We start from the raw sequence: 15077 nt of genomic DNA, 5'->3' as shown, positions 1-15077 counted from the left end.
ATTCAGCCTTAAAAAGGAAGTAAATTCTATGACAACCTACAACAGGGATGAACTTTGACAACATTATACTAAGTGAAATAAACCAGTCAGAAAAACAAAAACTTTATGAACTCACTTATACAAGGTTTCTAAAGTAGTAAATTCATAGAAACAAAATCAAATGGAGGTGGCTAGGGGAAGGGAAAAATGGTTTCAGTTGTTCAATGGGTGCAGAGCTTCAGTTTGGCAAGATGGAAAAATTCCACAGCTCTACTGCACGATAATGTGCACTAACACTAATGAACTGCACAATTAAAAATGGTTAAGATGGCAAATTGTACATATTTTTTGCCACAATTTATGGGAGGTGGGGAAAAGGACAGGCAAATGGACTGCAGAATACTGAAGACCCAGGTGAAGTTGGAAATCTGAGATTTATAGTGACACCAATCTAGAAATGCAATTTAGAAGTGCAAAGATAAAACCAGTCACCCAAAAAGAGCTTTAGAAGCAGTATTTTCATTTTTATATCACAAAAGCTAATAGGAAAAAACTTAACTAGATAAAAGAATAGCTATTTAAATAGTCATATCACAATAAAAAAAAAAAAAGAAAAACACTAAAACTGACTCTAGACATCCAGCTTCCAGTCTGGCATGTAAGGAGCTTAGAAGTAGCCACTCTGTCCTAACAAAAGTAAAAATTTGAACAAACTAAAAAAAAAAATACAACTCATTTTAGATCCATGAGAGAAGTTAAGGTCACTAACTGCCCCTCAAAACTGGAGACAAATTCAGAGAATCAAACCTCACCAGAGGAGAAACCTCCACAGGAGCCAGTGCCAGGGTAGGAAAACCTAAACTGTAACTGACAATTGTTGGAAACTCAGGGTGGACAAGTCTGATATAAAAACCCCATCACGTTACTCAAATTCTACCAAGCACATCATGCCCATCTGTAAGAAAAAAAAATGACAAGGCTACTAAAAGGCAAAAAACAGTTTAAAGAGAGAGAGCAAGAAGCACCTGTGTGGCTCAGTCAGTTAAGCGTCCAACTCTTGATTTCGGCTCAGGTCATGATCTCAGGGTCATGGGATTGAGCCCTGCATCCCACTCCACGCTCGGTGGGGAGTCTGCTTCTCCTCCCTCTCTCTCCCTCTATCCCTCGCCCTGCTCACACGTGCGCTCTAAAATAAATAAATCTTTAAAAATAAATAAAAATTAAAATATAGAGCAAGCATCAGAATGAGACTCAGATATGCAAGAGATGCTGGAATTATCAAACTAAGAATTAAAATATGTTTAATACACTAAGGACTCCAATGGATAAAGTAGAACAAATGAGCAATGTAAGCAGAGAGAAAAATTGTAAGCACAAAAAGAAATGCTAGAGAAAAAACATTAGCATAGAAATGAAGAAAAGCCTTTTGATGGACTTACTAATAACCTGAACATGGCTAAGAATCTCCAAACTTAAGGCTCTCTCCAAAAAAATCTACAAAACTGAAAAGCAAAGAGAAAAAAAAAAAAAAGACAAACAAAATATCCAAAAATTGTGGAACTACAAAAGGAATAACATCCATGAAATAAGACTACAGGAAAGAAAAAAGATGAAAAACAGAAGAAATATCTGAAACAATAATTACTATGGAATTCCCCCAACTTAATGTTACACAAAAAAAACGCACAAATCCAGAAAGCTCAAATCCAGCATGCTCAGAGAACATCAAGCAGAATAAATGCCAATAATAATAGTAATAAAACCTATGCGTATCATATTCAAACTACTGAAAATAAAAGACAAATGACATTTAAGCTAGAGGAGACCTCACCTATGAAAAGAGCAAAAGAAAGAATGACATTTAACTTCTCAAAAACTATGCAAGGAAGAAGAGTGGAGTGAAATATTTCAAGTTGAGAGAAAAAACAACCAACCTAGAGTACAGTACTCCATGAAATTTTTCTTCATAAGAAATGGAAGAAATATTTCCTCACACAAAATTGAAGGAATTTGTTACCAGTACATCAGCCTTACAAAAGATGCTGGTAACACTTATTTAGAGGGAAAAAAAATGATACAGCTAAAAAATTCACATCTACATTAAAAAAAATAGGAAAAGTGAAGATAAAATAAAAACTTCTATTTTTCTTTTTTTAATTGATCTAACATATACCAGCTGTTCAAAACAATACCAACATGTATTTCCATTATGTAGGAAAAATGTATATAAAATTTGTGTTTATATATATGCTCACGTATTTTATAAAAAAGTAAAATATATGATGGCAATGACAAAAAGAAAAGGAAAATTTAAGATTATTTTGTTATTATGAGGTACTCACATTATCCATGAAATAATGTAGTGTTATTTGAAAGTAGACTTGGATTAGTTGTATATGTATACTGCAAACTCTAAGGCAGCTACCAAACAAGTAAAAAAAAGTTTAACTGACATGCTAAAAAAGGAGCAAAATTGGAGTCACAAAAAATGCTAAGTGAAAACAACAAAACGCAGATTAAGAAAGGAAGACAAAAAAATAAGAACAAAGAACAAGGACAACAAACAGAAAATAGCAATAAATATGATAGCTCTTAACCCAACCATATCAATATTAATTAGAACGTCAATGGTCTAAGTCTACCAATAGAAAGATAATTTTTAATCCACTCTGACAATGTCTAAGATTCAACTATATGTTGTCTACAAGAAATCCCAATTAAATATAAAAACCCATATAGATTAAAGGTAAATGGCTGAAAAAAAAAAAAAAACACTAACTCACAAAGATATATGCATCCCCATGTTCACTGTAGCATTACTTACAATTGCCAAGACATGAAAACAACCTAAGTGTCCAATGACAGATGAATAAAGAAAATGTGGTACATATATACGATGGAATATATTCTAACCATAAAAAAATGAAATCTTGCCATTTGCAATAAGATGAATGGATTTCAAGGGCATTATGCTAAGTGAAGTAAGTCAGAGAATGACAAATACAATATGATTTCACTTATATATGTGGAATTTCAAAAACCAAAACAAAGACTCAAGATCATAGGTACAGAGAAAAGATTGGTGGTTGCCAGAGTTGGCAGGGTGGGCAAAATGGGTTAAGGGAGTCAAAATGTACAAACTTCCAGTTACAAAATAAATGAGCCAAAGGGGATATAATATACAGCATGGTGAATATAGTTAATAACACTGTATTGCTTATTTGAAATTTACTAACAGAGTAAATCTTTAAAGTTCTCATCACAAGAAAAAAATTCTGCGACCATATACACTGACAGATGCTAACTACACTTATTGTGGTGACCATTTCACTATATGAGTATCAAATCGTTACGTTGTATGCCTGAAACTAATACAATAAATACATAAACAAGTAAAAGTAAGTGGTCTGAAAAAGATACACCAATCTCACATTAATCAAAAGAAAGCAAGAGTAGCTATATTGATTCTAAGCAGAAGACTTCAGGGCAAAATTACCCAGGATCAAGAGGAAGCATTACATTTTGATAAGGAGGTCAATTCCCCTACAAGACAAAGAAGTTCTTAACATGGTATGTCCTTAAACACAGCAAAATACATAAGGCAAAAACTGACAGAACTGCAAGGAGAAATAGATGAATCCACTTTTACATATAGTTGAACTATTTCACTTTCCCTCTATCAGAAATAGATCCAGCAGGCAGAATCAGTAAGGACAATAAATGAACTAAACAATATCATCTATCAACTAGACATAATTGACATCTATAGAATACACATCCAACAACAGAATACACATTCTTCTCAAGCTCACATCATTCACCAAAACATTATGAGCCATGAAACACACCTGAACAAATTTAAAATAGAAAACCTACAATGTATGTTCTCAAACCACAATATGAGTAGAGTAACAGAAAAATAGCTGAATAATCCCCAAATACTAAGAAATTAAGCAACAAACTATTAAATAATACATGGCTCAAAAAAGATATCTCAAGAGAAATTTTTTAATATTTTGAATAAAAAAATACTTATCAAAATTTGTGGGATACAGCAAAAACATCAGAGACTTTTTCTTTTTTTAAACATAATACAGCCCCCTCAGTGCTCACAGCACCCCAGTGAGGAAGCTGGGCAATGGTTTGGGGCTGCATGCTCCTCTAGCACAGGTATACTATGAGAGCCCCACAGAGAAGGGCCTGCCATCAATCCATTATCATGCACTAAAGAGAAATTTATAGCAATGAATGCATATATTAGAAAAGATCTAGAATCAATTATCTAAGCCTCCACCTTAGGAAACTATTAAAAAACCAAACAAAATAGGCAAAAAGTAAAAATTAAAAAATAATATGAAACACAATTAAGAAATACAACCAAAAAACCAATGGCTAATTTTTTGAAAATATCAACAAAAATCAATAAACATCTCATCAAGGTAACTTAAGAAAAAAGAGAACACAAATTACTAATACCAGAAATAAAAGAAGGGGGACGCCTGGGTGGCTTAGTCAGTTAACTGCTTTCAGCTCAGGTCACGATCCCAAAGTCCTGAGATCGAGCCTTGCATTGGTCTCCTTGATCAGGAGGGAGCCTGTTTCTCCCTCTGCCTGCCACTCCTCCTGCTTCTGCTCTCTTGCGCACACTCTCTCTGCCAAATAAATAAATATAATCTTAAAATAAAAAAAAAACTCAGACAAGGAATAGATTACCTAAATAGGCATATATCTATTAAAAAAATTGAATAAATAATAATCTTCCAAAACAAAAAGCACCAGGTTCACTGGTGAAGTCCACCAAACATTTAATAAAAAAGATTATACCAATTCTCTACAATCTTTCAGAAAATAAAAACAAAGAAAGTAACTCTTAATTCATCTTATGAGACCAGCATTACCTTAATACCAAAACCAGAGAAAAACATTACAAGGAACTACAGACCAACATCACTCACAATCCACAGCTACAAAAGAATATTAGCAAACCAAGTCCAACAATGTATAAAAAGAATTATATGCCACGACCAAGTGGGATTTATCCCAGGTATGCAAGGCTGGTTCAACTTACAAAAATCAATTAATGTAATCCATCACATCAACAAGCTACAGGAAAAAAAAATCTCATGATCACATCAATACATGTAGAAAAACATCTAACAAAACTCCACACCCATTTCCAATAAAATAAAAAAAAAAAAAAACCAATGCTCAGTACACCAGGAGCAGAGGCAAATTCCTCAACTTAATAAAGAATATCTACAAAAATGAACATCATACTTAATGGTAAGGAACTCAAAGTTTTCTCGCTGAGATCAGGAACAAGGCAAGGATGTCCCCTCTCACCACTCCTTCACATCATCATACTGGAAGTCCTAACTAATACAGAAACACAAGAAAAGAAAAGATACACAGGTTGGAAAGGAAAAAATAAAATTATATTTGCAAAGAAAATCCAAAACTGATGAAAAAATCCTGGAAATAATAAGTTTGAAGGATACAAGCATAATACAAAAAAGTCAATCACTTTCCTATATACCAGCAACGAACAAGAGAAATTTGAAATATAAAACACAATACCATCTTACATTAGCACCCCCAAAAACGAAATGCAGGTGATCCTTGAACAATGTGGGAGTTGGGGTGCCAACCTTCTGCACAGCTGAAAATCCATATATAACTTTTGACTCCCCCAAAAACTTAACTACTAAAAGCTTGCTATTAAAACCCTTACCAAAAACATAAGGCAATTAACAGTCTGTACATATTATACGTTGCATTCTTACAATAAAACTAGAGAAAACATTAAGAAAATCATAAGGAAGGAAAAAAAAATCGCAAGGAAGAGAATTTACATAACACTATATTGTATTTATAAAAAAAAATTCACATAGAAGTGGACACGTGCAGTTTAAACCATGTTGTTCATGGGTCAACTGTAGTTATAAATCTAACAAAATATGTATAAGATCAATAAGAGGATAACTACAAAACTCTGATGAATGAAATCAAAGAACTAAATAACTGGAGACATTCCATGTTCATGGACAGGAAGATTTGATCTTAACAAGATGTCAATTTTTCCCAACTTCATCTACAGATTCAATGCAATCCCAATCAGAATCCCAAGAAGCTATTTTGTGGATATCAACAAAGTGATTCTAAAGTTTATACAGAGAGGCAAAAAAACCCAGAGTTGCACAATATTGAAGAAAAAAATCGGAAGGACTGACACTACCTGACTTCAATACTTACCATAAAGCTAGACTAATCAAAACAATGTGGTATTAGGTGGTCCCTTCCAAAGAGCTGATAATGTAGCAGAAGTGGAGCAGAAGACGCACACCTTCCACAAGTTCACATACCGTGGCATGGACCTCAACCAGCTGCTGGACGTGTCCTAGGAGCAGTTGATGCAGCTGTACAGCGCCTGGCAGCAGTGGAGGCTCAACCGGGGTTTGTGGAAGAAACAACGCTCACTGCTGAAGCGCTTGTGCAAGGCCAAGGAGGAGGCTCCCCTGATGGAAAAGCCCAATGTGGTTAAGATGCACCCGTGGGACACAATCATCCTGCCTGAGATGGTGGACAGCATGGTGGGTGTCTACAATGGCAAGACCTTCGAACAGGGGGAAACCAAGCCCAAGATGATTGCCCACTATCTGGGTGAGTTCTCCATTACCTACAAGGCTGTGAAGTACAGCAGGCCTGGTACTGGAGCCACCCACTCCTCTACTTCATCCCTCTTAAGTAGCCTGTTCAGCCAATAAAGGCACAGACTTTTGGGAAAAAAAAAAAAAAAAGAATGTGTATTAGCAAAAATATAAACAAAATGGGACAGAACAGACAGCTCAGAAATAGACCCAAATAAATACAGTTAACTGATTTCTGACAAAGAAGAAAAGGCAATATAATGGAGGCAAATAGTCTTTCAACAAAGGGTGTTGGAACAATTGACATCCACAGGCAAAACCACAATAAAATAATAACACAGATCTCACACTCTTTACAAAATTTAACTCAAAATGAATCACAAAACTAAATGGAAACATAAAACTATAAAATTTCTAGAAGATAATGGGAGAAAATCTAAATGACCTCAGGTTTGGTGATGACTTTTTAGTACACAACACCAAAGGCACAATCCATGAAAGAACTGATATGCTGTATTCATTAAAATTAAAAATTTGTTCTGAAAAAAGTTTGTTCTGCAAAAGACACTGTCAAGAGAATGAAGACAAGCTACAAAATGGAAAAAATATTTGCAAGAGATACATTTGAGAAAGGACTATTACCCAAAATACACTAATAATAAGAAAACGAGATTTAAAAATGAATCAATGATCTGGACACATCACCAAAAACTATATACAGAAATTAAGTATATAAAAAAATCCACATCAATTTGTTTTACTGCAAATTAAAATGAGATACCATTACATATGTATCCAAAAAGCCAATATCCACAACACTTAAATCACCAAATGATGGCAAGGCTGTGGTGCTAAGTAACTCTCATTCATCGCTGGTAGAAATGCAAAATGGTACAGACACTGTGGAACACAGTTTGGCAGTTTCTTACAAAACTAAACACACACACACACCCCAAAAACCTAAACATATGATCTAGCAATAGTGCTTGGTATTTACTCAGAGGAGTTGAGAACTTAAGCCACCCAAAATCCTGCACACAAATGTTTTATAGTCAAATCTTCAAAGCAACCAAAATGTTTTTCAGTAGGTGAATGGATAAACTGTGGTACATGCAAACAAAAGATTATTATTCAGCACTTTAAAACAAATGAGCTATCAAGCCATGAACAGACATGGAGGAGACTTAGGTACACATTACTGAATGGAAAAAGCCAATCTGAAAAGGCACATACTGTATGATTCCAACCATATGATATTTCTGGAAAAGGCAAAACCATGAGGATACTAAAAAGATTAGTGGTTGCCAGGGACTAGGGGGAAGGATGAATAAGCAGAGCACAGAGGATTTTTAGTGCAATAAAACTACTCTGTGTGACACAATAATGGTAGATACATATCATTATACATTTATCAAAACCCACAGATCTTACAACACCGTGAGTGAACCCTAAGGTAAACTACAGACTTTGGGTGACAAGGATGTGTCAAAACAGGTTCAACTGTTAACAAGTATACCACTCTGTGGGAAATACTGATAATGGGTGAGGCCAAGCACTGTGTGCAGGCAGGAGTATGTGGGGAATATCTGTACCTTCTGCACAATATTGCTGTGAAACTGTAACTGCTCTAAAAAATAATTTTAAGGGGTGCCTGGGTGGCTCGGTTAAGCATCTGCCTTCCACTCAGGTCATGATCCTGGAGTCCTGGACTGAGCCCTATGTCAGGTTCTGTGCTCTGCGTGGAGCCTGCTTCTCCTTCTGCCCCTCCCCACTCATGCTCTCTTTCTCTCTCAAAATAAAATCTTAAAAACAAAAAATAGTTTTAAAAAATTTAACTCTAATTCTCAACAAAGCGTCCTCATCAAAATGAATCCAACAGCATATTAAAAGTATTATACACCCAATATATGACCAAATGGGAATTATCCCAGGAATGCAAGATGGTTCAATTAAAAAAAAAAATCGAGAATACATTTTAATAGAAAAAAATGATTTCAACTGCTGCCAAAAGAAAAATTTCACAATATTCAACATCTGTTCCTAAAAACTCTCAGAAAACAAGAATACAAGAATTCTCTCAGAAAACTAAGTATAACTTCAATATGATAAAGGCCATAAATGAAAAGCTCACAGCTAACATCATACTCAATGGTTAAAGACTTAAGGCTTTCCCCCTAAAATCAGGAACAGCTTTTACACACTTCTACTCAACATTGTATTGGAAGTTCTTGTCAGAGCAATTAGAGAAGAAAAAGAGATAAGCTTCCAAATTTCAAACAAAAAGAAGATGTAAAACTATCTCTCTTCACAGATGACACGATCCTAGATAGAGAAAATCCTGAAGAATCCGTAAGAAAACCACTAGAGCTAAGAAACTAATTCAGTAACATTCCAGGGTACAAGATCACCACACAAAAGTCAGCTGTGATTCTATGCACCAACAATGAAATGAATAATCCAAAAAAGGAATTAAGAAAGCAATTCCATTTACAACAGCATCTAAAAAAGTAAAATACCTGGGTGACAAATTTAACCAAGGAGAACACTGTGCACTGAAAATTACAAAACACTGTTGAAACAAATTAAAGTCTTAAACAAATGAGAAGATGTGTTGATGGATAGAATGACCTAACAGTCAAGAAGGCTCTACTACCCAAAGCAATCTATAAATTCAACACAATCCCAATAAAAATTCCAACAGCCTTTTCTGCAGAAATGGAAAAGCTAATCCTCAAAATTCATATGGAACTGCATGGATTCCCCAGACTAACACTCTTGAAACTGACAAAGTTGGAGGACTCACCACTTTCCAATTTCAAAACTTACTACAAAGATAAAGCAATCAAAACAGTGATCCTAACATTAAAGACAGACATATAGTCCAAAGGAACAGAACTGAGAGTTCAGAAATAAACCCATACATCTATAGCCAATGGATTTCTGGCAATTCAATGGGAAAAGAACATTCAATGGGAAAAGTTTCTTCAATAGATGGTGATGGCACAACTGATTTTCCACATGCAAAAGAATGAAACTGGAACTTTTTTTTTTTTAAGATTTTATTTATTTGCCAGAGAGAGACACAGCGAGAGAGGGAACACAAGCAGGGGGAGTGAGAGAGGGAGAAGCAGGCTTCCTGCGGAGCAGGGAGCCCGACATGGGGCTCGATCCCAGGACCCTGGAATCATGACCTGAGCTGAAGGCAGACGCTTAACGACTGAGCCACCCAGGCGCTCCGAAACTGGAACCGTTTGCAAAAATTAACTCAAAATGTGTCAACAACTTAAATATAAAAGCCACAAAAATTTCAGAAGAAAACCCTGGGATTAAGTCTTCATGACCTTGGATTTAATAATGTATTCTAAGACATGACACCAAAAAGCATAAGAAACAAACAGGTAAAATGAAATTCATCAAAATTAAAAACTTCTGTGCATCAAATTACATTTTAAAGAAAGTAAAAAGGCAACATACAAAATGAGAGAAAATACTTGAAAATTATATCCAATATATAATTTCTGCAACTCAAGAAGAAAACATATTCTATTATAATAGCCCAAGGCAGGTGCTTGGGTGGCTCAGACGGTTAAGCGTCTGTCTGCCTCTGGCCCAGGTCATGATCTCAGGGTCCTGGGATCGAGGCCCTCATTGGGCTCCCTGCTCAGCGGTGAGTCTATTTCTCCCTCTCCCTCTGCCCCTGCTTGTCCTCGCACACACGTACTCTATTTCGCATGTGTGCACGCGTTCTCTCTCAAATAAATCTTTTAAAAACAAATAAAATAAAAGCCCAAAGCAAATAACTTGACTACGCATTTCTCTATTTAAGACCACTTCAGGGGCGCCTGGGTGACTCAGTCATTGGGCGTCTGCCTTCAGCTCGGGTCATGGTCCCGGCGTCCTGGAATCGAGCCCCGCATCAGGCTCCCTGGTCCACAGAAAGCCTGCTTCTCCCTCTCCCACTCCCCCTGCTTGTGTTTCCTCTCTTCTGTGTCTCTGTCAAATAAATAAATAAAATCTTTAAAAAAAAAAAAAAAGACCACTTCATGTTGATCTGGATGGCTACATTTTAAAAAGAAAGATAAAGAAAATAAGTTTTGGCAATGATGTGGAGAACCTGGAACCCCCTTACACTGCTGGTGGGGATGTAAAATGATGCAGCCACTATGTAAAAGAGTTTGGGATTCCTCGAAAGTTAGAAAGAGTATGATCAGCAATTCTACTACTGGATATATACCCACAAGAATTGAAAACAAGGTCACAAATAGATATCCCTACACCCATGTCCACAGCGGTATCACTCACAACAGCAAAAAGGTTAGATATCCCTACACCCATGTCCACAGCGGTATCACTCACAACAGCAAAAAGGTAGAAACAACCCAAGTGTCCTTCAACAGATGAATAAACAATGTGACATATATACAATGTATTATTATTCAACCAAAACAAAAAAAAATTGAGGCTCTGATACATGCTACAACATGGATGAACCCTTAAAACACCCTAAGTAAAATAACCCAGATACAAAAGGACCAATATTGTATGTTCCTGCTTATATGAAATATCAAAAATTGGCGCCTGGGTGGCTCAGGCATTAAGCGTCTGCCTTTGGCTCGGGTCATGATCCCAGGGTCCTAGATCGAGCCCCGCATCGGGTTCCCTGCTCTGCGGGAGGCCTACTTCTCCCTCTCCCACACCCCCCTGCTTGTGTTTCCTCTCTCGCTGTGTCTGTCAGATAAATAAAATCTTAAAAAAAAAAAAATAGGCAAATTCATAGAGAAAGTAGATTAACAGTAACCAGAGGCTAGGAGAAAGGGAAACCTGAGGAGTTAACTACTTAATGGTTACAGCTTCTACATGGGGTAATGAAAAGTTTCTGAAAACAGACAGTGGTGGTAGCTGAACGTTATTAATGTAACTAATACAACTGAACTGTACACTTAAAAGTGGTTCATGAAGGCTGGGAAGATGGCAGAGTAGGAGGACCCTAAGCTCACCTCATCCCACAGGAACATGCACATCACTGTAAATATCCCAGAAAATGATCGAGACACTGGCAGAACTCCAAAACTAAAGGTTGAGAAGAGGCCACAGGAAAGAAGGTAGGAAAGATGGAGGAGACCTGGTCTTGGAGCAAAACGGACTGTGGCCATCCACGGTTAGGAGGGAGCCAGTAGCACAGTGGAGGGCAAGAAACAGATTATCACACCACGGAGCCCACACGGGGGAGATGAATCCCCCTTGCTTTGAATGCAAGAGGAGTCAAGCAATTTAAAAATCAGGGAGATCTGGCTCTGAGAGCCCAGAAGGCATAGACAAAGCACAACTAACAGCCTACAGAGATACAACACAGAAGCAGCAACTTGAAAAATGTCTGCGACATACGGGAGGAAGAGTTATTTACTCATCTCACAGTGTGTCCCCAAGAGGCAGGGATTAACAGGGAGTCCCCTCCAGGAACAAAGGAACAAGCAGGGGCCATTTCCTTCCAATGACCCCAGCATAAACACATGATCACCTCCAGGAAACAGACTGGTATCACATTTGCTACTTAACCTGCTTACACCAACCACCCTCCCCATGCCACCCCATGCTTCTCTGGACCTATCCTTCCCCCTATCACACTTCCCTCAGTCTCAGCCCTGTGGGCACCTGCCCCAGAAGATCAGTGCAAACCCTGCCCATACCACATCTCTGACCCACACGTTTTCACCAGTTCAGCAGCAGTGGCAGATCTCATTTCACAAGGAGACCAGCAGGTACCTTGCTAAAACAAGCCCACCCCAGCAGGGAACAAACACTGCCCACAACAGGCAAAAAGAACCTCTGCAGATGACTGGATTAAAGAAAAAAGTAGCCAGAACACAATAGCAGACCACATCCAACACACAGACAGAAGCGATACTCCCTGAAGCGCCAGGTCCTGGGAAACGGGACACTGCAAAAGCATTACATCCTCCTCTTCATAAGACATTACCTTCAAGAGTGGGAGATGTAGCTGACTTTCCGAACACAAACAGACACAAAATAAGAGACAGAGGACTATGACCCAAATGAAAGAGCAGGACAAAAACCACAGGAAAAGACCTAAGCAAAACAGATTTAAGTAATACGCGTGATAGAAAATTTAAAGTAACAGTCAGGGCGCCTGCGTGGCTCAGTTGGTTAAGCGACTGCCTTCGGCTCAGGTCATGATCCTGGAGTCCCAGGATCGAGTCCCACACCTGGCTCCCTGCTCAGCGGGGAGTCTGCTTCTCCCTCTGACCCTCTTCCCTCTCGTGCTCTCTCTCTCTCATTCTCTCTCTCTCGAATAAATAAATAAAATCTTTAAAAAAAAAAAAGTAACAGTCATACAGATACTCCCTGGACTTCAGAAAAGAGGGAAAGACATCAGTGAGACCCTTAACAAAGAGATAAAAAACAAAAAAAAAAACCAGAGATGAAGAATAAATGAAATAAAAAAAACACACACACTTAATGAAATAAATAGGCTAGAAGAAAATCAAACTGAGCAAGTGAGACAAAAAATTATGCAAACTGAGAATAAACTTGGGAAACTCAGTTACTCCACCAAACGTAATAACATCCACGTTATAGGGATCCCTGAAAAAAAAAAAAAAAAGAGAAAAGAAGGCAGAAAATTTGTTTGAAGAATTAATAGCTGAGAACTTCCCTAATCTGGGGAAGGAAACAGATACCCAGATCCAGGAGGCACAGGGATCCCCTGAAAAATATCAACCTAAGAATATCTACACCAAGACACAGAGTAATTAAAATAGCAAGAAATACTAACAAAGAAAGAAATTTTAAAGCAGCAACGGAAAAGAACAAGGGTAACTCCATAAAGCTATCAGTGGATTTTATTTCAGCAGAAACTCTGCAGGCCAGAAGAGAGTGGCATGACATACTCAAAATGCTGAAAGGGAAAAATCTGCAGCCAAAAATACGTTATCCAGCAAGGCTATCATTCAGAATAGAAAAAGAGATAAAGAATTTTTCAGACAAATGGAAACTAAAGGAGTTCATGACCACTAGACCAGCCCTACAAGAAATTTTTTTAAGGTTTTATTTATTCGACAGAGAGATTAATTAATTAAAGGGGGCTCTGAGTGGAAAGGAAAGAATATAAGTAAAAGTATGAAAAGGAAGAACCACAAAAGTAACTTTTATACTTATAAAAATAAGTGTATCTGTAAAAAACAGTCAAAGGACTCACAAAATAAGAGGATGTTAATGAATGACACCATATACCTAAAACATGGAGGGGGGGAGAAGAATGGGTTCAAACATAAACAAACATTAAATCATACAGAGTGCTAAATGCAGATGTTACATACAAACCTAATGGTAACCACAAATCAAAAACCAGTAACAGATATGCAAAGAATAAAAAGAAACCCAAGTATATCACTAAAGCCAGCAAATCATGAAAAACAGCAAGGATAAGAGCGAAACTACATGAACAAAAACAAGTAACAAAATGGCAATACATATCAACAATTACTTTGAATGTAAATGGACTAAATGCTCCAATCAAAAGACATAAGGTGACAAACTGGATTAAAAAAAGAAAGACCCATCTATATACTGCCTACAAGAGACTCATTTCAGACCTAATGACACTGCAGATTCAAAGTGAGGGGAAAGGCGAAAGATTTATCATGCAAATGGCTGTCAAAAGAAAGCTGGAGTAGCAATACTGAGATCAGACAAGAGAGACTTTAAAGACTGTAACAAGAGACAAGAAAGGACATTTTATCATTGTAAAGGGTACAATCCAACTGGAAGACATAACAATTGTAAATATTTATGCACTCAACATAGGAGCACTCAAATACACAAAACAGTTAATAACAAACATAAAGCAACTAATCAATAGTAATAAAATAACAGTAGGTACTTTAACAACAATCCACTTATATCAATGGACAAATCATCCAAACAGAAAATCAACAAGGAAACAGTGGCTTTGAATGACACAGTGGAACACATGGATTCAACAGATACATTCAGAACATTCCATCCTAAAACAGCACAATACACATTCTTTTCAAGTGTACATGGAACACTGTCCAGAAGAGATCATATATTAGGCCACAAATCTCATCAAATTCAAAAAGATCAAAGTTATACCATGCATCTTTTCTGACAAGATTAAACATCAACCCCAAGAAAAAATTTGAAAATACCACAAATACATGGAGGTTAAATAACACGGTACTACCAAGAAATCAAAACCAGGAGATAATTCTTTGAAATAAACATTGAAAAACAATGAATGGGTCAACCAAGAAATCAAAAAAGAAATCAAAAAGTACATGGAAACAAACACAACAGTCCAAAAATCTTTGGGATGTAGCAAAAGAGGTTCTAAGAAGTTTAGGAGTTCCTGGGTGGCTGAGTCGGTTCAGCGTCTGCCTTCAGTTCAGGTCATGATCCTAGGGTGCTAGG

General features: G+C 37.0%; 1 protein-coding gene, 1 non-coding gene and 1 pseudogene across 4 annotated transcripts in view; 1 reads left to right on the top strand and 2 right to left on the bottom strand.

The window, feature by feature from the left end:
• Window positions 1-15077, bottom strand: part of RANBP2 (RAN binding protein 2) — an 85612-nt gene that overhangs the window by 62829 nt on the left and 7706 nt on the right. The window contains exon 2 of one of the 3 annotated variants that reach the window (XM_027623710.2): window positions 6342-6494. The exons of the other annotated variants lie outside the window; for them this stretch is intronic. The gene's annotated coding sequence lies outside the window, so the exon portion shown is untranslated. The remainder of the gene's footprint in view (window positions 1-6341; window positions 6495-15077) is intronic. 3 annotated transcript variants of the gene reach the window in all.
• On the bottom strand, window positions 4067-4202 carry LOC113938824. The gene has a single exon (XR_003525023.1). It is a non-coding gene; the product is annotated as a small nucleolar RNA SNORA42/SNORA80 family (small nucleolar RNA).
• Window positions 5244-6743, top strand: LOC113937428 (annotated as a pseudogene).

The sequence above is a fragment of the Zalophus californianus genome, chromosome 8 (assembly GCF_009762305.2).
Source record: "Zalophus californianus isolate mZalCal1 chromosome 8, mZalCal1.pri.v2, whole genome shotgun sequence".
Lineage (NCBI taxonomy): Eukaryota > Metazoa > Chordata > Mammalia > Carnivora > Otariidae > Zalophus > Zalophus californianus.
Note: the sequence above shows the minus strand (reverse complement) of the source record. Positions and strands in the feature narration are given on the sequence as shown.